The sequence below is a fragment of the Rhincodon typus genome, chromosome 7 (genome assembly GCF_021869965.1).
Source record: "Rhincodon typus isolate 14 chromosome 7, sRhiTyp1.1, whole genome shotgun sequence".
Classification (NCBI taxonomy): domain Eukaryota; kingdom Metazoa; phylum Chordata; class Chondrichthyes; order Orectolobiformes; family Rhincodontidae; genus Rhincodon; species Rhincodon typus.
Genome location: NC_063338.1, coordinates 26,784,088 through 26,809,866, shown reverse-complemented (window position 1 = coordinate 26,809,866; position 25,779 = coordinate 26,784,088). Strand labels below are relative to the sequence as shown.

Below are 25,779 nucleotides of genomic sequence, written 5' to 3'. Positions count from 1 at the left end.
CAGCTTGTGGGTTTGCAGGTTCACAGAGCCTCTGAATTAAAACATTTGTATCAAAAGGCCGTGGAGTTAGCAATCCAAGTAGCAGTTTTATTTTGTTATCAAGATGACAAGTTGGATTATGGCCACTTAATTTAAACCAGGCACTTAGAGATCAAAAACCAATTAAATTTAAATCTGATAGTTGTGACAAGATAGGGCCGATCCTATTGTAAGAAATTAATATGTCATCAAGGGTATAAAAGAAGAGGGATTTGAAAATCAGGGTGAGAGCAATGTGCCATCTGCTAGAGTTAACCATCAGCTTTAACGAGAAAATCACTGGCTGTCACAGAATTCTCTAAGCCTCAGAGTAAGCATCATCTAAATAAAGGCACTGCGGAACTCTTACCTAATATTCCTGCCACACAAATTCGAAGGAGAAGGCGTTCCTGATAGAAGATGAATGGAGAAGGCACAGAACATTCTGGAAGAAGTACGTTGGCTGTAATTTTGAGGGACTAATTTCTAATTTTTTTTTTTTATTAATTTGGTTTACATAAGTGGGACTTGCATTTATTGGAACAGCATTCCATTAGAATTTTGTTTTATTTGGGAATAGTTAGTAGTTAGAAGGGAATTGTTCGGTTTGTTAATAGTTCGGTTAATTTGTTCAGTATTAGAGTTAGATAAATTGTTACTTTTTGCTTATAGAGTGAGAGTTAGGAGTTTATTTCATTTAACCACCGCTTTATAACAGATTCGGGGTGAGAGGCAGGTTATACCACTTTTTCACACTTCTTTTAACAGATTATAGGGTGAGGCAAGCCTCTCTGGGTGTTTCGGCTTTAGTTATCAGCGGGGGTTGACCTCTGCTTTATAACACTTGCTTTGTTGTATCAGGAATTAAACCTACTGCCTCCTTCCCTACAATGTCACAGTTGGATAAAGGGCCAGATCATCTGATAGGTTACTAAGTAACCATTGTTCTTGGCTACGTTTGCACTAATGAGAGTGACAAAATTGGAACCAGGTGGTGGTCTGTTTCATGCTCTCTCCAGCTGAAATATGCCACATTGGAAATGTACCATTCCTATCATTTTTAGTTTGTATGTGCAACTGTGCTTTTTAAAATGAAATGGTTAGTTCTTATGATATCAGTGTAGTTATTCGTAATTTGGGGTTTTGTTCTACTGTACAAGTAATTTCTTGTTATCAGAATGTCAGCTTTTATGTTTTGTTATCTCAACAGGTAGAAAGTTTGTCAGTATAATAATGCGTTACTGGTACCTGACTGATGTTGACCTTCCTGATGAGACACCTGAGGGAACAAAAGTCTTTCAAGTCGTCTTTGGTGATGAAGGCAGCAAAGACAGCTTACGCCTTCTCACAGCCAATTATGAGTAAGTTGTTTTAAGTAAACCTAGCTCTTCCACTGCACTATTAGGAGTTTTGGCAGTTTTATTGAAGACATATACTGCTAATTGAATCTTAAACGTACATAATGAATTGCTTATTTTAACGACATGTAACCAGAAGAGGAAACTCAGTTGATATTGTTTCACAACCAAATGATTGTACCATCTTACTTTCCCAGGGCTGGGTGTAACATGAATTTGGCCTTGTTATTTTTCATTGTGACAAATGTCTGACTTTACCTCTTGCAGCTAGCTGAGGGTGCGCTGGGCGAATAAGTCGTGGAACAAATCAATTTCCCACAATGATTCCAGAGTTGCAGCAAGACTTCTGACAACACAGGAAGAATTGGTTTATGGGGTGACCTACAAAGGGCAACAGAGAAGTGTGTAGAGTCACCACTCATCAGGGAATCAGCATTACCCTTGAAATATATTGGTTAATTTGAAATCGCAGGTGACACAAACTTGAATTGTAATGAACATGAATGAGCAATAGATTTTAGGAGAATGTGGCCGGGCTGAGGACATGAGTGGATAAGTAGTGAAATTAAATGCAGAAAAGTAAGGTGATGTATTTTGTGGAAGAGAGGAGAAATTTGCTAAATTGTAAAATGGATTCAGGAAGCACAATCTGGAGGTATTAGGACAGGTTAACATGCAATTAATAATGCACACAGGATTCTCTGCTCTATAAGTAAAGGTACTAGTGTACAAAAGCCAGGAAGTTATGATAAATCAGTATAAATATTTGTTTGGCCTTAGTTGGGATTTTGTGTCCTGTTCTGAGCACCACACTTGCAGAGGGTGTGAAGGCTCTGGATGGTGTACAGCAGAGATTTACTAGCATGGTTTTTGGGTTAGAAATTTCAGTTCTGTGGGTAGACTGAAAAATCTGGGGTTGTAATCTTCAGAATAGTGAAGGCCAATAGAAGATTTGGTTGAAATGTTTACAGTCATGATGCATTTAGATAAAATTAGTAGGGGTGAACTTTTTCAGTAGCTGAAGGATTGATAAACAGAGAGCACAGATTTAAAATGAGTGATAAAAGAACCAAGGATAACACAAATGTCATCTTTGTAATGCAAGTGATTAAGTTTATGGAATGGGCTACCTAGGAGGATAGTGAAAATAGATTCAGTAGTAGTTTAGCAAAAGGAATTGGATAAATATTTAAAGGTGAAAACAACTGTAGTTAGGGTGGAACTAACTGGATTACTCTTCAACAAAGCTGGGACAGGCATGATGGATCAAATAGCTGGCTTCATGCACCATCCTGTGAATGGAAACTTAATTCTTAAAAGTTATATTGGAAGTGAATAAGACTAAGTACAGTACATCATTCTTTTCATCTGTCTTAAATGTTTGAGTTTATGAAGTTGCTGAAATAATTCTTTCACATCTCTTGCTGAAACATTAAAGTCTAAGGATTAAGAAACACAGCTGTCATGTATTGGACTCCCAGTTAAAATATGTAGTATTAATCTGACATGGTTATCTGCTGCTCAATTAGGCTTGATTCAGATTTGTTCAAATGTCAGCCCATTCTTATGCTATTCGCTTGCAAATAGTGGAAGCACATTAAACAAAAATCAAGAATACTCTAAACCAAGAACCTTGAGTGACTTTCACCTAGGCTCAATTCCAACTCCACTTGATGATTGGAAGTCTTATCTGCCTGTTGATTTATATAGTTTGGCCAATGTGAGTCCAGTTCACCATTTTGTGTGGGTTTACAGCACAAATTGACCTATGACTAGCAGCCTCATTAGGAACCGGGTCATGAATTGATAATGTAGGAACAGGGGTTAGAGCATGGCAGAAAGAGTTCTGTCTATAACAGACTACTGTACTACTTACAAATGCTTGGTGCTGAAACTGGGTGTTTGAAATAGGGAAACGTTATCTTCCCTAGAATGAACACCCTTCACCTCGAGCACAAAAGTTTATAAGTGAAAGTGGCTGGAAAACCTAGTGCAATTCTGTTGCAAGAAACACTCCAGTACATCTTTTGTCATTTGTCCCACATTTTTGTTCAAGAGTGGTATACAATTGAAGTTTGGTAAACGCAGAATAATTCTGGCTCAAAAACATGTTTGACTATCTATCAAATTTACCTGATAATAATCAGTTTGAAAGTCTTTGATTACGTTGCAACATGGCTGTGATACAATCAGTTCCCTTAGAGACAGCATATGTTTAGAAATCTGAGTGAAATTTGATAATGTATGCACTTGAGCAAGCCGAACTATACATATTGTTAATATGAAATACTGCAAAATATCGTTGGGTTATGAATTTCTATAATTCCGTAGATAGAAAATGACAAGGAATAGTGCAGTTGATCAATGTGTTGCTGAGTGTGGATAATAAGTTTTACACATTAACAAAGTTCTAGATCTGTAAATTTGGAGGTGAAGTGAAGACAGGACAAAATATTCCAGGCTACTGCTTCTAGACACATTTCAGTGGCTTCTGTTGGAGTGTGCCCAAATATGAACATGGGGTAAGGGCAAGAACATATTTTGCTATGATGATTAATTAGTTTGGATAATCTAAAGTTGTTCACTGTCTAGGACTATGTGAAATGAGCAGTTGCGTGAGGTACCACAAAATGGGCCCAAAAGAACTATGATCCACTTGAAGGTAGTGAGAGGTCAGAAGAACATTACAGGAAGGTGGACCTGTTTTGTCTTTTAATGTTGAGATCTATAGCATTTTAAGTACTTGTTCTATTATTCTTAATGCTATATGACAATGAGAATTTTCTTTAATTGCCCTTCAAATTTAGCCAATTCTACACTTCTTATTAATTTTAGATTTCGGCGTGAATTCACACAAGGTGTGGAACCAGATTGGATCATTACAAGGATACAACATTTCAAATTATTGGAGTGATTCTGCTGAAAATCTCACTGTAAGGATATTACTGCATAATTCACAGCCAACAAAGATCTGCAAGACTGAGCCCTTTTGAGCTGTAATTGTTTTTAATCCTGTAAAATTCAAGCATCAAATTAGATGCTGATATTACATGAAAGCACTTTCTATGCTGTGTAACTATTGTAACTGATACCTAAATTGTAATTATTTGTCACCATAGAATTGCAAAGCCTTTATGATTTTTTTTTTTTGAAAAAATCATGCTAATGGTGGACCTCCTGATATCTCTTCAAATGAGTTTGATTTAGTATTCTCAGCAGAGAGGTGTAAGTGGACCTAGACAATGGCTGTTTTCTGGTGCTTGCAACATAATTGTCACTACAAAATTACAGCAAATATACAAACACTCCTCAAAGGTGTGCCGTGATGGGGATGGAGGAGGAGAAAGTGGATAGATACTTTGTTGCTTCCTGTAGAATGTCGAACAGCTAGAAGTTAATAAGCTTATTCTAGTAATCCGAATACCTTTAAGTTCTTGAACAAGATTGTAAGGTAATTACAAATCTAGGAAGTTGGTTAACCCATCCTATTACATAATCCAATTGGTTTTTAAATGGAAACAGAAATCCTATGAATCACTCTACCGGAAATCTGCATGAGACAGACTTTCTAATATTGATTCTAAAATTTCCTTTGATACTATTGATGCACATCCCTGCTCCCTCACCCCAAATCGTAGTCAAACAATTTATTTTTCAGGAGCCACTTAACTCTTGGCCCTGTAGATTTTCTCTTCATTGCATCCAGGTCTTGAATATATCCATTATGTCTTACTGACCACAACTGGACACAATGATCAAGCTATGACCAAAGCATTATATAGTTTGAGCAATGACTTCCCCGTTATTTCACAGTTTCCTCTCTTTTTCTCTTTGATATGCATCTATTTGTCATGTTTAACATTTGGCCTAATAAGATTTCTGCTGCTTTAAACTTAATCCATGACTACATCAGAATCTTTCAAGGAGTAGAAATGTTTCCTCCTTTTCTATGCAATATCTTACATGTGTCTGTATTAAATTTCATCTGCCAATTTCCTTTGCATTTGCAACTTGTTCAACTCATTTTCTAACTATGACCTTTCTGGTTGAAGAACAGCCAAATTTTCCATAAAATCACTTCCATTATGTAGTTGCCAATGAGTAATGAACAAACATTCTCAATATTAATAGGGTACACCACTTCTTTCTCTCCTGAGGTTGCTGACTTCTTCATGCTTTTGGTTCCACAGGTAGTAACTGTTTTCCTCAGAGGTGTTCATGTGTAAGTCGTTTGCTGCAATTTTCCACTGATGCCGTGACCACCGGATGATTATCCGGTGGCTGTTATGCATTATTTTTCTTTTCCTGCTCGTTAGAACAACTGGTTTCTGTGTACTATGTTGCAATAATCCAGCTGAATTGGCAACCCTCTGTACATTCTGGTGCCTTCTGGTCTGCAATGCTGTTTTTCAGAACAGGCAGAGCACTTACCAGCTGAGCAATTGGAAAACTTAATATTTCAAATTGGGAAAATTTTCTGCCAGTCTAAACTGCCAGACTCAGCTGATTATAACTGAAGTGCAGCACAAGGAACTATTTTTTTGACTGCTACCATCTTCCCACTTGCTACATGCAGCTAGTTCTTAAATAATTCCAGTGTCTTGTTCTTGGTCATGCTTCCTGTAACTATTCTTGTAACTTCAGGCTATTGAACAGCTTCTGTAAAGAAGTGTTTCCTAAATGTGGTCTCCAGAGTAAGCCCTATATTGGGCAGTGCTTATGAAATCAGTTATCATCATTGACTAGTCTTAGGAAAATACTGCCAATGCCTTACACGTTAAATGGTCAATATTTTGTTTGATTCAAATATCCAGTTCCCGTCTAATGTGGAATGAAAGAAGCTGGATGATATTTCAACGAAGAGTGAAGAGAAGATCGATGAACAAATTAATTTGTTCCTTTTCACATTCTTTCTACTTTTATACAGAAAAAAAAATAACCTATGAGAATCCATCTATCATCTGAGAGTTAAGGTTTCAGTTAAAGATGTGCTAGGCTGGGTCCTCCAAACTAGGAGACTTTTTGGGTCAAATTCATTCACCACCCTGTTAACTGAACAAAGATAATACACATGCAGGTTGAAAATAGTTTGACAATGTTTTTCGTCTAATCTCAAGAATTGTATATGCAGTGATCCTTTTATAATTGTCTTATTTATATTGTAGCAGATGTAGATTGGCTGCTTTCCATTTATTAATGTGTTTTGATTACTCCCAATGGGAGTATTATTGTGAGGGACTACTGTACTTGAAATGCAGTGACATATTTACAGAAAGTCTTTGCTGTATCCTCCGTTGGAGAGTATTACTTCCAGTGTTTACTATGGTTCGGTTTCACGGGGTTCATTTTGTACAGGTTTGAAGGAAATGGCTCATTGCTTGGTTACTTTGCAAAACCTATGAACATTTATTACAGGTTGAAAATAAGTGATTTGAAGAAGTGTTTTCATCCTGTATTATCCTTCAATGTAACTGTTGCATCCAGTGACATGCTATTTTAAATAACATCCCAAAAATGAACTAATTTAATAAAATAAATGAGCAACAGTCTTTTTTTTAAAAATAGCACCTGGAACACACATCGGTGTTTCAGCAGAAACTTATCAAATTAAACCAAAATGTTGTTCTGAAGGGAGATGATACACCCTAGCCCCCATACATCTGTTCACTGCCTGCATTTGCACCCTGTCCCCCTTGATTCCACACATTCTATTTGAATTGTCTGGAAGCTAATTCTACAGTAAGGGGACAAGCCTGTTACTTAACCCTACACTGTTCTGGAGTACTGCCTGACAGCTGGTAGCTACAGCATAGTGGAGTGAGGATCAGATAAAACTCCTCTTTCGGAAAGGATTCAGAAATTATGGAACTGAATTCAAAAAGAGAAAGTCGGAGCTCAACTGCCAATAACTCTGAATTTACTGAAAGGTAACCTATTAGTATTTGGTTTTAAGTTGTTAATTATACTGACTTGTTTGCAATTGAAAAAAAATTTTGGGTGATTTTGTAAAAATAAATAAATATCCATCTAATGGTGCTAGCTTCACTCTGATTGTATTCATAACTAAGGACTTGACACACTTATGGTAGAATCTACTATTCTGTTTTCTCCAACACAAAAAGGACAGAATATTATCTTCATAAGATGCACTGCAAGTAATTCAATTTTTTATTGTAGTTTTCTTTGTTTTATAAAACAAAGTGGTGAATGTTGAATTTTCTAAAAATTTGTGAAGATGAAAATGTTTATGAATAAATCTGCTATAAAAGTCAAATTTGAGTTTTAATAAGAATCTGATTAGAAAATTCATAGTTTTGTCAAATCAAACCGATATGTGGCTTTCAAAATGAAACTGATGAAACCCACTCGGTGAATGTAATGGTCATGTATAAAAGATTTTTTTGCAATTGTAGGCTACATAACACCTGATGAGCCAATTAGGTAACAGTAATCTTACAGGACATATTAAGCTAAATGTTTTCATTTCTTCAAAATGTGATTATTTCCCCCTTCTCCCAGGATTAAGAATGGAGTTGGAAGGCATCTAACACAATTTTGTTTGTATTTTAGCTAATGGTGAACATTCTTTAGCATATATTTAAGATTTTGTATCTCCCTTTCAATGTGTTAGCAGTTTTAGGCTTGCTCTAAATAGTTTGTGGCTTACGCCTTTAGTTTGGGCTGTCTGTTTATGACTAATATCTAATTAAGAATTCCTTAGTTAATCTGAGGAATCGGGCCCTTTTCATTGTATACTGGATAATGTGACCTTGTACATTCAGAAAACAACTGGTTTCTTCTACATGAGCAGAATGAATGCTCAAAATACTCTGGGATGGCTGGCAGATCCGCCCCGGAAAGTCTCCACTTGTTTTGGAAAATTCACTTAAGGTGAAAATAATCATAAAAAGGCCTGGAAGTAGAATGGAAGGTAATCATGAGCAGTTGCTCCTCTCTTCACACTTTGCTCCACTTGTATTTGCTCAAATGAGCCTGTTAGCAGCCTTAGGCAGCTATGTAAATGGTAGCAGTGAGGGGAGTTGCCATGTAAGCTTTTCTTCAAGATCCACATTGGGGGCTGCCTTTAGTCGAGGCTGGGATTAAGAGCCTTCTGTTGAGCACAGATGTGCTGTCTGCTGGAGGTGGGTGGGTATTGAGGGGAGGAGATGGCTGTTAGAAATCTGAGGGGGAGAAGGAGGATGCAAAGGAGAAGGAACAGTTTCAAACTTGTCAACTAAGGACTAAGCTAATTGGGAAGTGAAGAAAACTTTAGATCACCAATGAATTGCTTGTAGTTGAACGTGTAATATCCAGTTAAGTTTGCATAAATTCAGGAGCAACTATATCCAGGAAAAGGTGTGATAGTTCTGGCTGTAATGGCCATTGTTCATTGTTAAATTCAAATGTGAGAGTTAGTAAGAAGGGTAGTAACTACCTGGTTAAAATTTGTGCAATGGAATGTATCAGCTGTGACCTCACCAGTCTGTGGAAAGTGTTTTTAGGGTGTTGGCTTTTCGAAAGAAACATCAGTTATTTTGAAAAAAAAATCTTTTGTTAACTTATTCCTGTTGCCTTGTGGTACATAGGAATTAATGCTTTCATGTGTTTTGTGACATAGGTTTGATGGAGAGCAAGTTTCCTCTAAGCTGCTGGTTGTTCCATGGCCCACATTGACTCTGCTTGTGGAATGGACCTGCTGAGGTCCATGAGGAAGAAAAAATAATCAAAGGGAATGTTGATTATTTTTGTGCATACGTATGAATTCTTAATTCTCTTTCAGTTTAAATACCCCATACGTCAACACAAATGTAAAAGTGATAGTGGATCCATTGGTTACAATATTTCAAAATTCCCTGGATACAGGAAATGTTCCAGTAGATTAGAAAAATGCTAACATAATGCTCTTTTTCAAAAGGGGAGGGAGGCAAAATGTGGGGAATTACAGACCAGTTAGTTTAACACCTGTTGTTGGCAAAGTGTTAGAATCGACTACCAAGGAAGCAATATCAGGACATTTGGAATGTCGGAACGCTATCCATCAGAGTCAGCATTGTTTTATGAAGGGCAAATCATGTTTGACTAGTTTGCAAGAGTTCTTCAAAGGTTTAGCAAGTGGATAATGAGGATCCTGTAGATGTAATATATCTGGATTTCTGGAAGGCGATTGATCAGGTGCCACATGAAAGGTTAATTCACAAGGTTGGATCAGGAGTAATTTATTAGCTTGGATAGGTGACTGGCTGATGGACAGAAGGCAGAGTCAGCATAAATGATCTTTTTTTCTGGATGGCAAGAAGTAACGAGTGGTACGGCACAGGGTTTGGTCCTTAGACCCCAGCTATTTACAGTCTACACTAACGACTTGGATACAGATATAGAAGGCTCCATAGCCAAATTTGTGGATGACACAAAAATAGGCAGGACAGTAAATTGCAATGAGGAAATAAAAACCTTACAAATGGATATAGGTAGGTTAGGAGAGTGGGCCAAAATGTGGTAGATGGAGTTTAACATGGATAAGCATGAGGTCATGCATTTTGGTCCAAAAAATGGGAAGGAAACCTATCATCTAAATGTGGAGAGACTTCCAGTGCAGAGGGATCTAGCTGTCCTCGTTCATGCGTCACCAAAACTAGCGTGCAGGTACAGCAGATAATAAAGAAAGTGAATGGAATGTTGGCTTTTGTAGCTAAAGGAACAGAATATAAAGGTAAGGAAGTATTGTTGCAACTATACAAGGCATTGTTGAGAACGCACCTGGAGTGCTGTGCACAATTTTGGCCCCCTTATTTGAGGAAAGATGTAAGGGCACTGGAGGCAGTCCAGAGGAGATTCACTAAATTGATCCTAGAGATGAGGGGTTTGTCATATGGAGAGAAATTGAACAGTTTAGGCCTATACTCTCTAGAATTTAGAAGAATGAGGGGAGATCAAATTGAGGTATTCAAGATCATAAAAGGAATAGATAAAATAGATGTGGACCGGATGCTGCCTCTTGTGGGGCATTCCAGGATGGGAAGTCATAGTCTTAGGATAAGGGGTAGCAAATTTAAAACCGAGTTGAGGAGAAACTACTTCTCCCAAAGGGTGGTGGGTGTGTGGAATTCACTACCCCAAAATGCGGTGGATGCTGGGACAGTGAGTAAATTTAAGGAAGAGTTAGATTTTTAATTGGTAATGGGTTGAAAGGTTATGGGGAGAAGGCAGGAAAATAAGGGTGAGGAGCATATCAGCCATGATTGAATAGTGGGAAGACTTCGATGGGCTGAATGGCCTAATTCTTCCCCTACATCTTATGAACATACATTTGGGAGGTAAATATCACATGAGTATGTGGAAGGAAAACCACAGTAAGTGGAACTGTATAGATACAGTTAACCTTTTACATTAGACATTAATACTAATTCACAGGATGAGGGCACCATTGGCAAAGGAAACATATATTGCTCATTCGTAACTGACCTTGAGGTGATGAATAGAAGACAGGAATAACTACCAGCAAAACAAACTATATCCCCAATATAAGTGATAAATGTCGGCCATCAGGCCCGGGGGACTTGTCTGCCCTCAATCCTATTAATTTGCTGAGTACCTTTTTTGCCTGAGAAATTGTGGATCTTTCTAATATATTAATTTCATTGCATTTTATAAACTCCTCTCCTGAGTGTTCTGAGGAAGGGTCACTGGACCCAAAAAGTTAACTCTGATTTTTTTTTCACAGATGCTGCCAGACCTGTTGAGCTTTTCCAGCAACTTCTGTTTTTGTTCCTCTCCTGAGATGTTGGCTTCTACTGGACTTGACAAATTACAAATGGTATACACTCTGTCTCAATCAGAAAAATCATTTTTCTTCTTAAGTTTAAAATGTCAATGCTGTCTAGAGCAATTTTGATTTAAAACCCGAACGAGAACTCTGGAACATGAAGTAATGTTGACTCTCCTCCGATCACGACAATTAGTAGATTTCATCAGATGACCTGATTTTAACCAAAAGGTGGAAATCCATAATCCTAACCTCCCATTAAGCAGATATTTTAATGTCTGCTTATTATTTCTTCATGGGTGGTTTACAATTGTTTGCCTCACTTTTAATGTGCATATTTTCTACTAAGCAAGCTCTCGCTAAACACTGCCACATGAGGGCGTGTGTAACTGATGAAAAGCATTACTCTTTAACTGTTATCCTTTACTCAGCAATTACTGCTAGCCTATTCTGCTGGGAAGAAAGTAGATGGCCTTTTTTCTAACTTGATTGTCTTGCTAAATTATTGCATTAGCAGTATAAATTCAGCATTACTAATGATTTATACAGCTTGGGAAACTGTATTTGATCAAGAAGTTTTTTTTCTTGGGAAGGGAATGGCAATGTCCCTAATGATCCAGAGAACTAGCCTAACACTATGGAGATATGAGTTCAAATCACACTGGTGAAATTTTGAATTCAATAAAAATCTGGAATTTAAAAAGTAGTCTAAAGGTAATTGTCTAAACATTGTTGAATTCATACAATCCCATCTGGTTCATTAATTTTCTTTGGGGAAGGAAATTTGTCAATTTTACCCAATCTGGTTTATATGTGACTCCAGACCCACAGCAATGTGTTTGATTCTTTGCTGCCCTCTGAAAAGGTTCTTGAAAGCCACTAAGCCACTAAAGTTACATTTGCACCACACAAATGCCAAGCTATGACCATCACCAATAAGAGACAATCTAACCACCGCCCCTTGACATTCAATGGTGTTACCATCACTGAATCCCCCACTATCAACATCCTGGGGGTTACCATTGACCAGAAACTCAACTGGACTCACCACGTTAACAGAGTGGCTACAAGAGCAGGCCTGAAGCTGGGAATACTGTACGAGTAACTCATCTCCTGACTCCTAAAAGCCTGTCCACCATCATCAAGGCACAAGCCAGGAGTGTGATGGAATACTTCCCACTTGCCTGGATGAGTGCACCCCCAACAACACTCCAGCAGCTTGACAATATCCAGGACAAAGCAGCCCGTTTGCTTGGCACTACATCCACGAACATTCACTGTCTTCACTACCGATGCTAAGTAGCGGCAGTGTGTACTAGCTATAAGATGCACTGCAGAAATTTACCAAAGATCCTCAGACAGCACCTTCCAAACTCACGACCACTTCCATCTAGAAGGACAAGGGCAGCAGATACATGGAAACACCACCAACTCCAAGTTCCCCTCCAAGTCACTCACCATCCTGACTGGGAAATATATCGCCGTTCCCTCACTGTTGCTGGGTCAAACTCCTGGAATTCCCTCCCTAATGGCATTGTGGATCAACCTACAGCAGGAAGACTGCAGTTCAAGAAGGCAGCTCACCACCACCTTCTCAAGGGCAACTAGGGATGGGCAAGAAATGCTGGCCAGCCAGCGACGCCCACATTCCACAAATGAATAGGAAAAAAAACTAAGCTCAACGAGCAGTTAGAGATGGGAAATTAATGCTGACCTGGCCAGCATCACCTGCATTCGATGAATGAATATAAGAATCTAAGTGTACACGTGCATGTGATCTGACGTTGAAGCTTTTTGTCTTGTACTCATCGGGGACTGCAATGTAAGAAACCAAAATTTGAAAGAGCGCACCAATTTATTCAGCGTGAGAAAAGACTGCTGTCTGGTTGGAGAATAGTTAGCATTGAGACAGCTCAATATGTGAACAGTCAATCTTACTTAGCTGATTAATCTCAGACCAGGCAGTTTTAATCTGGTCAGGGCATTATCATGGGAATGCAGCAGGGAACAGTAGTCTTAACCCTACCTCAATGAAAGAGGTGTGATGGATGCAAATATTCCTTTTGCCTTCACACAACAGGGTCCTGTGTGTCAACGTACACAGCTTCTAGCACACGCAAATGAAATGCATGATGGGGCAGACTGATAAAATTTAAATTAGTTTCTGATGTATTTTTAGCACAGACTGAATTATTTAGTAAATGCTGTTCAATAGTGGAATTACATCCATGTTGGAAACAGTGCTCTGAGTTCTGTAGGCATGGGTTGGTTTAGCATGATTGCAGGGGAAGGTGCCGTGGGGCTGTGAGGACATGTTGGGTATGGAGGAGGAGTGGACCAAGCTGTCCTGAAGGAATGGTCCACACAGAAGGCTGATAAGTGAAGGGGAATATATGTCTGGTGTCAAAAGTGGCAGCTTACAATCCTTTGGATGAGGAGACTGGTGGACTGGTAAGTGAGGATAGGGGGACCTGATCCTTGCTGTGGGAGGGAAGAGAAGGGGTGCGGGAGATGGTTCAGACACAGATAAGGGCCCGTTGACCACAGTAGCAGGAAATCCTTGATGAGAAAAAAATTTGGACATTTCTGAGGCTCCCCCGTCCCTGCCGCACCCCGGCAGAAGCTGGCATCATCAGAATAGGTGCGATGGAGACAAAGAAACTGGGAGATTGAAATAGAGATTTTACGGGAAGCAACGTGTGAGGATGTATAGTCAAGGTAACTGTGGGGGTTGGTGGGCTTGTAGTTGATATTGGAATCCAGAAATGGAAACAGAGATTTCGAGGAAGGGAAAGGAGGAGTCAGAGGTGGACCGGGTGAAGGCAAGGGTGGAAATTGGAAGCAAAATTGATCAATTTTTCTAATTCGAGGGAAGCAGCACTGATTACATCATTGATGTACAGGAGAAAGAGTAGTGGGAAGGGGCCTAGGTAGGACTGGAAAAAGGAATTTTCCATGTACCCCACAAAAAGATGGGTATAACTGTCCACAGATGTACAGATTAGGTGGATTGGCCATGCTAAATTGACCTGAAGAAACAGAAGAGTTCATGGAGAAGTGGCTCAATATGAGAATGAGCTCAGTCAGGCGGAGGATGGTGGTGGTGGGTGGGAACAGTTCAGACCTTTTTTCCAGGAAGAAGCGGAGAGCCCCGATACCATCCTGATAGGGATGGACATGTAAAGGGAGTGCATATCCGTGGTGAGGAGGAGGTGACTGGTTCAATTCGAACTGGAAAGTTCTGGAAACTGACATAAAGCGTCGGTAGAATCGTAGATGTAAAGGGGGGAGGGACTGGACAAGGGGAGAAAAGTTTGAATCGGTAGGAAGAAGCAGGCAGAAACAATGGGTAGTGGATTTTGGGAAGAAGATAGAAGGGGGCTGTTTGGGGTTGAGGACTCTGAGCTGGGAGACTGTCAGGGAGAGATTCCCAGATGAGATAAGGTTAGTGACAGTCGTTAACACAGTGGCCTGAAGCTCAATGATGGAATCATGGTCCAGGTGGAGATAAGTATCAGAGAGCTGGCATTCCATCTCTGCAGTGTAGACGTCAGTACACCAGACAATAACAGCAACATCTTTGTCTGCAGCCTTGACAACAGTCAGGGTTGGATCTGAGAGCGCAGTAAGGTCAGAAGGAAATAATATTCAAATGAGTAAGTTGGTGGTGGAGAAATTAAGGTGACCAATATCGCGTCACTCTGTTTTAATGTTGTTGGTTAAGGGACGAATATTCAACATAGAAAACTATTCTCTCCAAATCTGGATAGCAAGAAGCTTTTTCCCAGAGTGGGGGACTCAATTACTAGGGGTCACGATTTCAAGGTGAGAGGGGAAAAGTTTAAGGGAGATATGCGTGGAAAGTTCTTTACGCAGAGGGTGGTGCGTGCCTGGAATGCATTGCCAGCGGAGGTGGTAGAGGCGGGCACGATAACGTCATTTAAGATGTATCTAGACAGGTACATGAATGGGCAGGGAGCAGAGGGATACAGATCCTTGGAAAATAGGCGACAGCTTTAGATAGAGGATCTGGATCGGCGCAGGCTTGGAGGGCCGAAGGGCCTGTTCCTGTGCTGTAATTTTCTTTGTTCTTTGTTCTAAATCATGTAATTTATTTTCACCTTTACTTGAACATGCAGATGGATAGGATTACGGTTTAACAGCCCTTTTGATTGTAGAGAACTGCACTGAAGTATCAATCTAGATCAAGTGCTCGAATTCTCGGTGGCCTTGAAACTACAATCTCCTGATTCAGAAATAGGAGGGAAATTCATTCTCACTGAATGAGTTTGACTTAACAAGTGCAGATTTATTACTGTTTCTAAAGCTCCTGGCCATTGAGCTACTTGAAGATCCTCTCCAGTGGAGATTGATTAACCCATCATTAGTCATGAGTTTAATTTGGGGCTTTGTCGGATTGATTTCTACTGTGCAGTGTCTTTCCCAGCCTAACTATGGGAACTTTAAAATGAACTTAATGTCCCTACCAACCTCAACTGCTTAAATACTTTTAAAAGTTATGGTCCTGGTTGGACAGGAAACATTTGCAAATGAAATAAAAGTGCATCACATCATAAAAATGCTTGTGCTGGTATCACCTTTATACTATTATTGCCACCTTTCATGAGCATCACTGTCTTCACTTCTTTGTTTTGCCAGGAAATAATCTACAAAATTGAAGTGCTATGTCTAACTGCTTCAGCACAAATTTGTGAGTAAAGGGAGGGCTAAATTCCAGTGATGCAAAGTGAAGATGTGGTGCGCACAACTTTACAGAAACTCTGTGAAAAAGAGACAACGATGTGCACATGTCCAAGATCCTGCAAAGGAAACAAGTGCCTGCAATAGCAGGGGCCAAATCAATAGCTATAGAGAGTTGACAATACATCATCAAAGCCCTCCTCCATAAGAGTACAAAAGGTTAAAGGACCTAAAGTTCAATGGAGATCTACAGATCTCAGACTGTCAGGAGGATGGTCTGAATCAACTGCCTTCTACCCAACAACCTACCTTTCATCCGGGTCTAAAGGGAATACATTCAGGGAGAAGAGCGAATCCTCTGGATCATCAGAATTTGTCAAGTCAAATAAATTCAATTGACACCTGGGTGGAGGTGGGGGAGACATGGAGTCATAGTAACTGCATAAATAAATGTATAATAAAATATTATGAGGGAATAAAACATTGTGGGGGCAGCTGAAAAGTAAATGGATCTGAAGGAGTTAATACTTGTATGTGGTAAGCATCACCAACAATGACGATGTCACGACGACTTCATCAGACCTGAGGTTGGTATGCTGCTAACACTCTGCAGAAATGTGGGTCATATTACCTTTAAATGATTGCACCAATGCATTACATTTCATCAACACCTTCATCTGTAACAGTCCACTTGCATCCATGACTTCCACGTATGGCAGGATGTGCATTCCATTCAGCCAAGCTGACCTACCAAACCGTAACTTTAAAAACTGTTTATGATAATCAGAATAAGTCGAAGAACTTACCAATTACTCACTAATCAGTTTCTTCTCCAGCTCTCGTTACGTAGAGTTGAACTCTCACTTGTTCCCTGTCGCCTCCCATGCTTTTTTATTCAAATTCTGCTCACCTGGAGACTGTAAAGGTTAGAGAAACAAAGGAGCACCTCCCTTCCCTCTTCTCTGAGCTCCCTTACTCTCCAAACTCTCAGATTTGCACTCTGTTGCAGCAGCACACCAATAGACAGCGCTCTCGCCTTCCCTGCATCTACTACTGAGAGTCAGACAAATGAGCTTACATGCAGCTACAGAATTGGATTAGACTAGTTACTCATCTTACCTGATTTTCAGCAGGGAGCTTGTTTAGCCATGCCTAAACATGGAAAAAAGTTGCAATTTAAAACAATAAATGTAAATTAAATGCTAATTACAAGCAAACAATGCTAGCTTTCATAAATATATTTAAACTTAAGACCAGAAAGGTTGATCATCGCAGTGGCTCTCTTCATCCATGCTAGAATACTCAGGCTTGAAGAGACCCATACGTAGACGCACACACATACTTATTGATTTTGTTCTCAGTGGAGTCATTGATAAAGCTTGAGGTGAATTTAAAGGAGGGAAGGAATGGGTCTGAGTGGTTGACAATCATTTTATTATCTTTTTCCAATCAACTTAAGGCACTAAATGACCACATTTTCTTTAAAAATTTTAAAAGACTTTTTCCAGCCAGTCCTGTAATCTGAGGGTAGGCCATTGCATAATGGTGAAAACACTGGATTAGTAATTGAGACAACCATACTAATGCAGCAAGCGAACATGAGTTCTAAATCCCAAGAGACCAGCTAGTGAAATTTGGATTCAATTGAAATAACTGGATTTAATCCCAGTAATGACAACTATGTAACCATCATCGATGGTCATAAAAATAAACTCTTATCAGTTTCATCCTTTAGGGAAAGAAATCAGCCACCCTGACCCTGTTTGGGCTTCATGTGACTGCAGATCCACTGCAATGCAGTTGCCTCTTAATTGCCTTCTGAAATGGCCTAGATAACCATTCAGTTCATTGGTAGTTGGGGATGGGTAACAAATGCCAATCTTGCCAGTGATGCCAGCCTTCCATAAAAGAATAAATCAAAAATTAAAATTGTTAGTAAATTTAACATAGAACAATAGTTTTGTTTTTGCTCTTCGACCAACTTATCTTTAATACAAAGATAAATATTCTGTGGATTCTGGAAATCTGAAATAAAACAAAACAGAAAATGCTGGAAATTTCTCAGCCATTCTGATAGTATCAGTGGAGACAGTGAAATGTTAAAGAGGTCATTGGCTTGAAACCTTAACTCTGTTTCTATCTCAACAAATAATGCTACATATTTCCATCATTTTCTATATTTTTTACTTAATTTTTAACACTGGTAAAAGTTAGCCACAGAACAAGTTGGAGAGGGGTAAAATCAGGACGAATAAATGGAAAGGTCTGTGACAGGATGGAAGATTGGAGAGGTTTTTTGCCAGAACTGTATTTCCAGCATTTTCTCAAATTTCCAGCATTTGCAGTATTTGACTTTTGTAATAAACTTAATGTTTCAAACAGGCATAATTTCGTACACCACCCAGGCCAGCCAATAGTCGCTGTACGTGTTGATCCAGAGCCCATGCAGTATTTCGACTTTCCATAAGAAAAAGCCAAAAGAATACTAATTGTGATTTCCAGGTGATGGCACATAGCCAAGCTCCTGCTGTTCTATCAGCTGGGTTTGCATTGATTTCTGAAATTTTAATAAACTTCTGCCCTTTATAAAAGAGAATCTATAAATCACAAAAACCTACAACATGGAAGGAAGTCATCCTGTCTTTACTAGCCAACAAGTAACTATCCAACTAATCACACTTGCCAAGTCTGGGTCTGCAGCTTTATAGATTACAGCACTTCAAATGGATCTCCAAGTCTTTTTTAAACTATTATGAAGGTTTCTGCTATTACCGCCCTTTCAGGCAATAAGTTTCAGATCCCTCAGTATCTGTCATAAGCTTCCCTTATTTTTCCCTTTATTCTTTTCATTAAGCTGCTTGACTTTCAGGGGACTCTGAAAATGTCAGAGTGACCCTTTTTATTTAAATAAACATACTTTTTCTCAACCTGCAGTGTCTGCCATTGATGTACCTTCAAGAAGCTGGTTTCAGTCCATTTTTGCTAAGTCAAATCTCAGCTCAGTAAAATTAGATTTTCCCCAATTGAGAACTTTTATTCCTGGTCTATCTTTGACCTTTACCATAACTAAGTATAGCTTTCTATTTATTTATGTGCTGAAAGTGTCCCTGGCTCGGCCAGTGTCCATCCCCATTTGCCTTTGAGAAAATGGTAGTAAGTCACTTTCTTGAACAATTGCAATCAATATATTATAGATATGCAGACAGTGCTGTTAGGATGGAAGTTCCAGGATTTGACCCAGCAACGTTGAAGGAATGCTGCTACAGCACCAAATCAAGATGGTTTGTGACCCTTTGGGGAGCTTGAAATTGAATCAAAATCACATCCACCCAATGTGTTCCCCAACAGATAGCTCTTCCAACTCCCAATTTCATTCCCTAAAACTAAATCTAGAATCACTCTCTCCAGCATATTACGTCCTCGTTAAAAATGTTTTCTTGAGAATATATTAAGAATTTTGCTTCCTTTGTGCATTTCACGCTAATTCTATGCCAGTTTACATCAGGGTATATTAAAAGGTTACGGAGATTGGGCTGGAAATGGGACTAGCTCTTACAGTAGCTGATACAGACACAATAGGTCAAGTGGCCTCCCTCCGTACTCTAAAATTCTATGATTCTATGGGTAGTTGAAATTCTACAGTACACTGACCTTTTGTTTGCATTCCTCAGAGATTTGTCTACATATTTGGTACTATATCCCGCCCCCCCCACCCCAGGTGTTTGGCGCTGTATTGTGATTAAAAGATAGCAAGAACTGCAGATGCTGGAGTCAGAGAAAACACAGTGTAGAGCTGGAGGAACACATGCCAGGCAGCATCAGAGGAGCAGGAAAGTTGATGTTTCAGGTTGGGACCCTTCTTCAGAAAATCTGAAGAAGGGTTCCAACCTGGTAGTGTGATTAATCATTTTTTATTCTTCAGCTATAACCACAAGGCCTCATTTGATAATAGTAATGCCAAATCGTACCTCTTCACTGTTATAATTTCCCCAGCTCTCTTCTTAAATCCCTATCCCATCTGACATCCCTGTAATCAACGAATCTAAGTTACTATAACTGGCTTTCTGTCAGCCACTTCTAACATTAGTTAAGATATACTGTGCCAATCTATGCTTTCAGCTCCTCTGGTTTATTCCTTAGACTTATTGCATTGAAGTATATTCTATTTAATACAATCAATGTCTCCTTTGTTGTTTTTTTCTCAACAATAAAAGTCTTCTATTGTGGATACTGGCAATCTGAAATAAAAACAGAAAGTGATAGAGAAACTCAGCAGGTCTGGCAGCTTCTGTGTTTTCAAAGAAGTCAGATTGGACTCAAAGTGTTAACAGTTGCCAGACAGGATGAGTTTCTCTTGCGCTTTCAGTTTTTACTTATGTCTATTTTCTAACCTTGGTTCTGTGTATCTTCCATCCATTTTTAACTTTTCTTCTCTCATTTCTGAACGGACTCTCAAGTTTCCATCACCCATCACAACTTACTTGTAGAATCATTTAAACATTTGTGGTAGAAATGGGCCATCAAGTCCATGCTGTTATGTCATTGACCTTGACCTGTTGAAATGTCATCTGTCCAGGGGAATCACTGTTATGGGGCCAGACAAGAGGGTAGTCATTTTTATCAGGTGGCTCTTTGGAATATGCAGTGCCCAAGAGCCTCACACACCCACAACCTTCTCACCAGGTTTCAGAGACTGTGACTACTTTTAATTTCCATATTTTTAAATCGAATTTTAAATGTCCCAGCTGTCTTGGAAGGATTTGAACCCCACATTCCCATTAGGCTAGTCCTTGGATTGCAAATCCAGTGACATTACCACTATGTCACTGCCATTACCATTTTTGGTACCACTAGTGTTTAAAAAATCCAGGGTTTATGCAAGCAAACATTACATCCAAGATGTCTCAATACCAGGTTGACAACAGCTTCATGTGCACATTTAGATGGAGTGATCACTGACTCTGTGGTAGTATTCTATCTTGGAGTAAAAACGATTAGGTTCCAACTGCACTTCAGGTAGCCCAGAGAGAGAAGGCTGAAGCATTACGTCTCAATGCTAAGCTGATGCTCAGAAATGATACTTGCATGCAATAGGTACGTGATCCATGCGCTGTCCTCCCATCACCACTGGAAATGTTTAGTTGGGGTCTTTTTCCATGTTCCTGCTAGGAGGATAAATGAGTGGCCTGACTATCTGGAAGCAGTAGGCTAAATCAATTTGTAACAAACTTTCAGCCAATTCGTAAACTCTCCTTCTGACTCTTATTCAGTGTCAGATTCAAATCCCAAGTGAAGGGCAGTTGAAGGTTTTGCTAGATAAAAGATTCTGCAAAAGTGCAATTTGCTTTTGATAATAGGACAATTTACAATCTTTAGAAGTGACCGTTTTCTTTGAACTGAACTGCAGCAACCACCTTTCATGACAACTAATAAGAAATCAGCGAGAACGTTAAGATTGCAATTTTTTTGGTAGATCTCGTTTTCTTGCATTTTATACATTCAGCTGATTGTCACCAACTAACAATGTAAATTTAAATGCTCAACTCTTCACTATATTCACTATATTTAATAAAAGTATAAATAGTTATTCCATTCAGTTTATTGATGAGTTGGGAGCTACCTTTGATTTAAATGAAATATCACTTTAATCACACTTAACACGACCACTTTCGGCTGAAGATGATTATTCTGCCAAGGAAAGACACTATCATTTATAAAAACAGCAATAAATAACATTACCTCAGTGGTTTGTGATCATGCTACTGTCTGTATATTTTATGGTTGCTGTAATGTTGAAAGATGAGACAGTGAAAATCCCAAGACCTGAAGAAGACATGCCTTAGTCAGTAACATGTGTAACCTGCTGATCTTACACATTGCACCACTAAGACAAACAATGAATAAAAAGATTAAATGCAAAATCCTGCAGAGATCTAAAACAAAAACATACAGTGCTGGAGGAACTCAAGAGGCCTTCCGCATAAGTTATATTGGACTTGAAAAGATAACCATATTTTTCTCTCTCTGCAGATGCTGCCAGATATGCTGCATTTCTCCATCACTTAGTATTTTTGATTAATAAAAAGCCTTGCTTTGAGTCACAGACTGGATTTCTAATTGTTGCAAAAAGTTAACAAATTTCTTGCCATTGTTCACAGAGTTAAGGAGAGTTTTGATCCATTACACAGTACCTGTATCAATAATTCTTAGTCATTGTCCAGTTTCAGTTAGTTTTAAAACTGGCACAAACAGAACCTTGTTGCATTGGACAAAAGCTTCTTAATAGAAAACACTAAGGAATTTCATTAGTTAGGGTGAGTGTTTAGGACCCTGATTTAATAAACTATGTAATAATCTATGACAAAAGAAAGCAAGAGAGCTTGATTGAGTAGATTACGCAGGATAGTTTCAAGTTATGTGTTTTCAGTGCTGGAAATGATGGTCTGAGTGCATTTGGTTTTGTTGTTTATTTTCATTAAAACAATAATTTCTCAAGTGTCTTGGTACTTGATGTTGATGTCTGCTTGTGCTCTGAATGTTGTACCAGGGAAGACAAGGCACAGGTTTTACCTAGAGTCCCATTATGATGATTCCCTTATGTGGACTGTGTTATGAATTAGAAATGATGTTTACCCCCTCTGGGCTGGAGATTGAAATCTCCAGGGGCTGCTCTCATATTATTCCTGGCTGAAGAACATCAGTCACAGATTCCTGCTTCCCAGCCTCTCACCTAAAGAGTGCATTTGGAGCAGGGTGTTTGGAGAAAATGGAACCCGTTATATTCAGGAATACAGATTGAGATCCTGCTATGCACTGCCTGTTTGAGGAGATGTTTCCGACTGAGAGAAATAGAAAAACTTTTACAGAAAGTTTTGGATGTGTGTGATAACCAACCAATACTGTCAGTTCACGTTTTTATGGAATTGCTTTCAATAATTGGATGTTGTGGATTGTATCAGTGTTCTTCATTGAACAATTGGATCACTGGTTGCTCGATAAATATCACACATTCCCAAAAACTAGAGAGGAAGTTAGAAGCAGATTTCTCACCAACCCTGTCACTAACATTGGCAAAGTGAGGAAAATATATTGAACACAGGATGCACAGGTAGTCTGCCAAATGACTCTACTCCAAACCAAATACTTGGGGGAGAATTGCAACATGGGTGAAATTATGGGATTTGGTGATGGGGACGGACATTCAATCAGGAAAAATTCAAAACCTGAATCAGGAAGTTGGTTGCAATGCATTGACTGAATGACAGGTTTTACACACTGGGTTGGGTGCGTGCCTTGAAGTTTCCTTACATGAACATCATACCCACACACCCACCATTGGTCCATCCTCCACACAGATATTTTCTAATCAACCTGTTCAGAGACAGGGTTAGGGTAGGAGAAGGTCACGCACTTCAGGAGATCATGGGACTTAAACTTGGGCCTCCTGGCTCAGGGGTATGGACACTACCACAGTGCCACAACAGCCCTATAACTGACTCTAGTGAAAGTTGAACCTGCAGTGTGTGAATGCTTTACTTGCCTTTGACTAGGGGTTCAAAACACAAGCCATTGCACCAGAGAGAAATTCCTCCATCCTGCATGTAAGCTGCCTTCCCAATGTTAATGGGAAGGAATAGAGTTTGTTACCTAATTGGATTATTCTTGACTAGTAATGAAACGAACAGTTTCCCTGTCTACGTTTTTTTTATAAATGACTAATAGTGTATCATCTGCTTGTGGACTAGAACAGGAAGTTGTTGGTGTTAACATCATGACCTTTAGGTTCTGTATTTAAATACAATTAGTGATATCAGAGGCACTATGACTGCATGCGTGGCCAGTGTACTCCTTGTGTTGGCAGTAAATACAGATGTAAAATCACTAGTTAACTGTTGGCCACTGTATCACCAACAAAAATTTTGTGACCAACATTTGGGGAAAAATGTTTTTTTCACACTTTTACACTTAAATGTAGCAAAAGTTCTAGATGTTCAACAGAATGCAAATTATGTCCTTACTTATTCAAAAGAATTAGAATAAAATCCAACCAATAGAATTTAAATTAAACCCGCCTGCCTGAACAACTTAAAGGAGTATTAACACAGGCAGCAGGTCTGGTTATTCTTATTGAGAACAGTTTACAGTTTAGTTCACAACGGTCATATCAAATACTAATGTTTTATTGGAGGTAGCTCTCTTCCTCAGTTATTGCCTTTCTCTTTTCCTACTTCCCCTGAAGATGCAGTCTCTGACGGGGCTTAAGTCTACTGAAGTCCCCAACATCTAGCCTGTGGACTGAGCTGACTGAAGTAGAGATAAGCCCAATTAAAGTCCTAACTCTCTTTCAATTCCTAAAAATAAACTTTGTCCATAAAATTTGTAGAAGTACATTACAAAGCATTTTGACTTGAAAATTATAGAAAGTGCAATAAAATTTAACTTCTTTCCAGACTGCATGATCCACACTGAGGTGTCTCAATTTAATCTCAATACTTCTGATACTCCCAAATGTACATTCCATGTCAGTCCATAGGGTTCCACACTGTTTCCAAGCCCACTGTGTATTCCTATGCCCATACACAGCTCTTTCCATGAGGAGCAACCAAGTGTGGGATCCCAAACTTAGGAGTTGCTGAAGAGATTTTCTTTACTGCCAAACTGGCTGAGATTCACTAACTTAGCACATTCTACAGATCAGACCTGGGAGCTTCCTGGTTTATGTGGCTCTGTACAACATTAGATGTCAACAAGGCATTCAGGTTGGAATTTTAATTTTCTAATATTTATGACAGTGTTCTTTCTCAATATTAACTATAATTTTTAAGAGCGGAGAATTGCACAAACAGATAAATGGGAGCTTGAGTGAAACACAGATGCTAACATGGACTGGTCTGTCTGAATGGCTTGCTTCTGCACTGTATGGGATTCTATAAGTACCCATTTGTTAGTCAAAATATGTGGAACAACTTTTCTTATTCATTCAGGATTCAGCTTCTTAACATTAAATCAGGAATGGTGAGGAAACATTGAATTATTTTGCTGGCACCATGCACAGCTTACAGATGAAAGGCCTTTGCTGGACCAATAAACAATGAGTGATAGCTTGAACATGAATGTAATTATGTCTGGCAATGCTATTATTTCTGATTGCCTGATGTATGATCTGAGATATCACTCTTCTCCGAGTTATAAAGCAATACCAGTAATGTCTTTATTGTAAACAACTGTTTATCTTTACATATTTTAAACGTTGTGTTCTTCAATCATGATAATGATAGATTTACATGGCTTTACCTTACGACTATGCAACTGTACTACAAACCATAAGTTCTGCTAAGGTTTGATGTGAAGTTCATTTCCCTGTTATATTACAGTGAACAGTGAAATGCCAAGGAAATTGAACCATACAAGTTCTTCTAAGCTTGGTTAACAGGAAAAATGGGCTGAACATGCGTCCATACTTGGGAAGTGTAACCTCTGTGTGTTGACTGGCATTACATCTGTGCTCATTCTTCTGTAACTTAGCTATCCCACCTCACACACCACTTTTTGTTGTGTGGTTGATGTCACACTTTGGGTTTAGGTTCCAATCAGACTGGTCATAGAGAAGGAAAAGTCAAGAACTGTCTTCAGGCTTAAACATAAAAGTCTCAGCATTTATTGTACTTTCATATTAACTATTATTATCCATGATAATTATATATTAGACTCTCACTTATAGTTACATTAAGAAATAACTAATCTATTTGCTTTGAGTGTTCAAGTCCATGTGCTCTTAATGTATTTTCCAGTGAATCACACATTCTAATGTCTTGTAGTGAGATTCTTCCAAAATATTTTAGCTTCACCCACTCTGTGGTATGTTTACCCAGTGATGTGCAGCTCTGCAACATCACCATAACGTTGATACAGGGTCCAAGTTCCCTTATATTATGCATT

The 25,779-nt window shown here is 38.9% G+C and overlaps 1 long non-coding RNA gene across 1 annotated transcript; it reads left to right on the top strand.

Annotated features, from left to right (window-relative positions):
• The first annotated feature begins 932 nt into the window (after positions 1–932).
• On the top strand, positions 933–7,421 carry LOC125483510. The gene is made up of 2 exons (XR_007262473.1): positions 933–1,379; positions 4,212–7,421. It is a non-coding gene; the product is annotated as an uncharacterized LOC125483510 (long non-coding RNA).
• Positions 7,422–25,779: the final 18,358 nt, after the last annotated feature.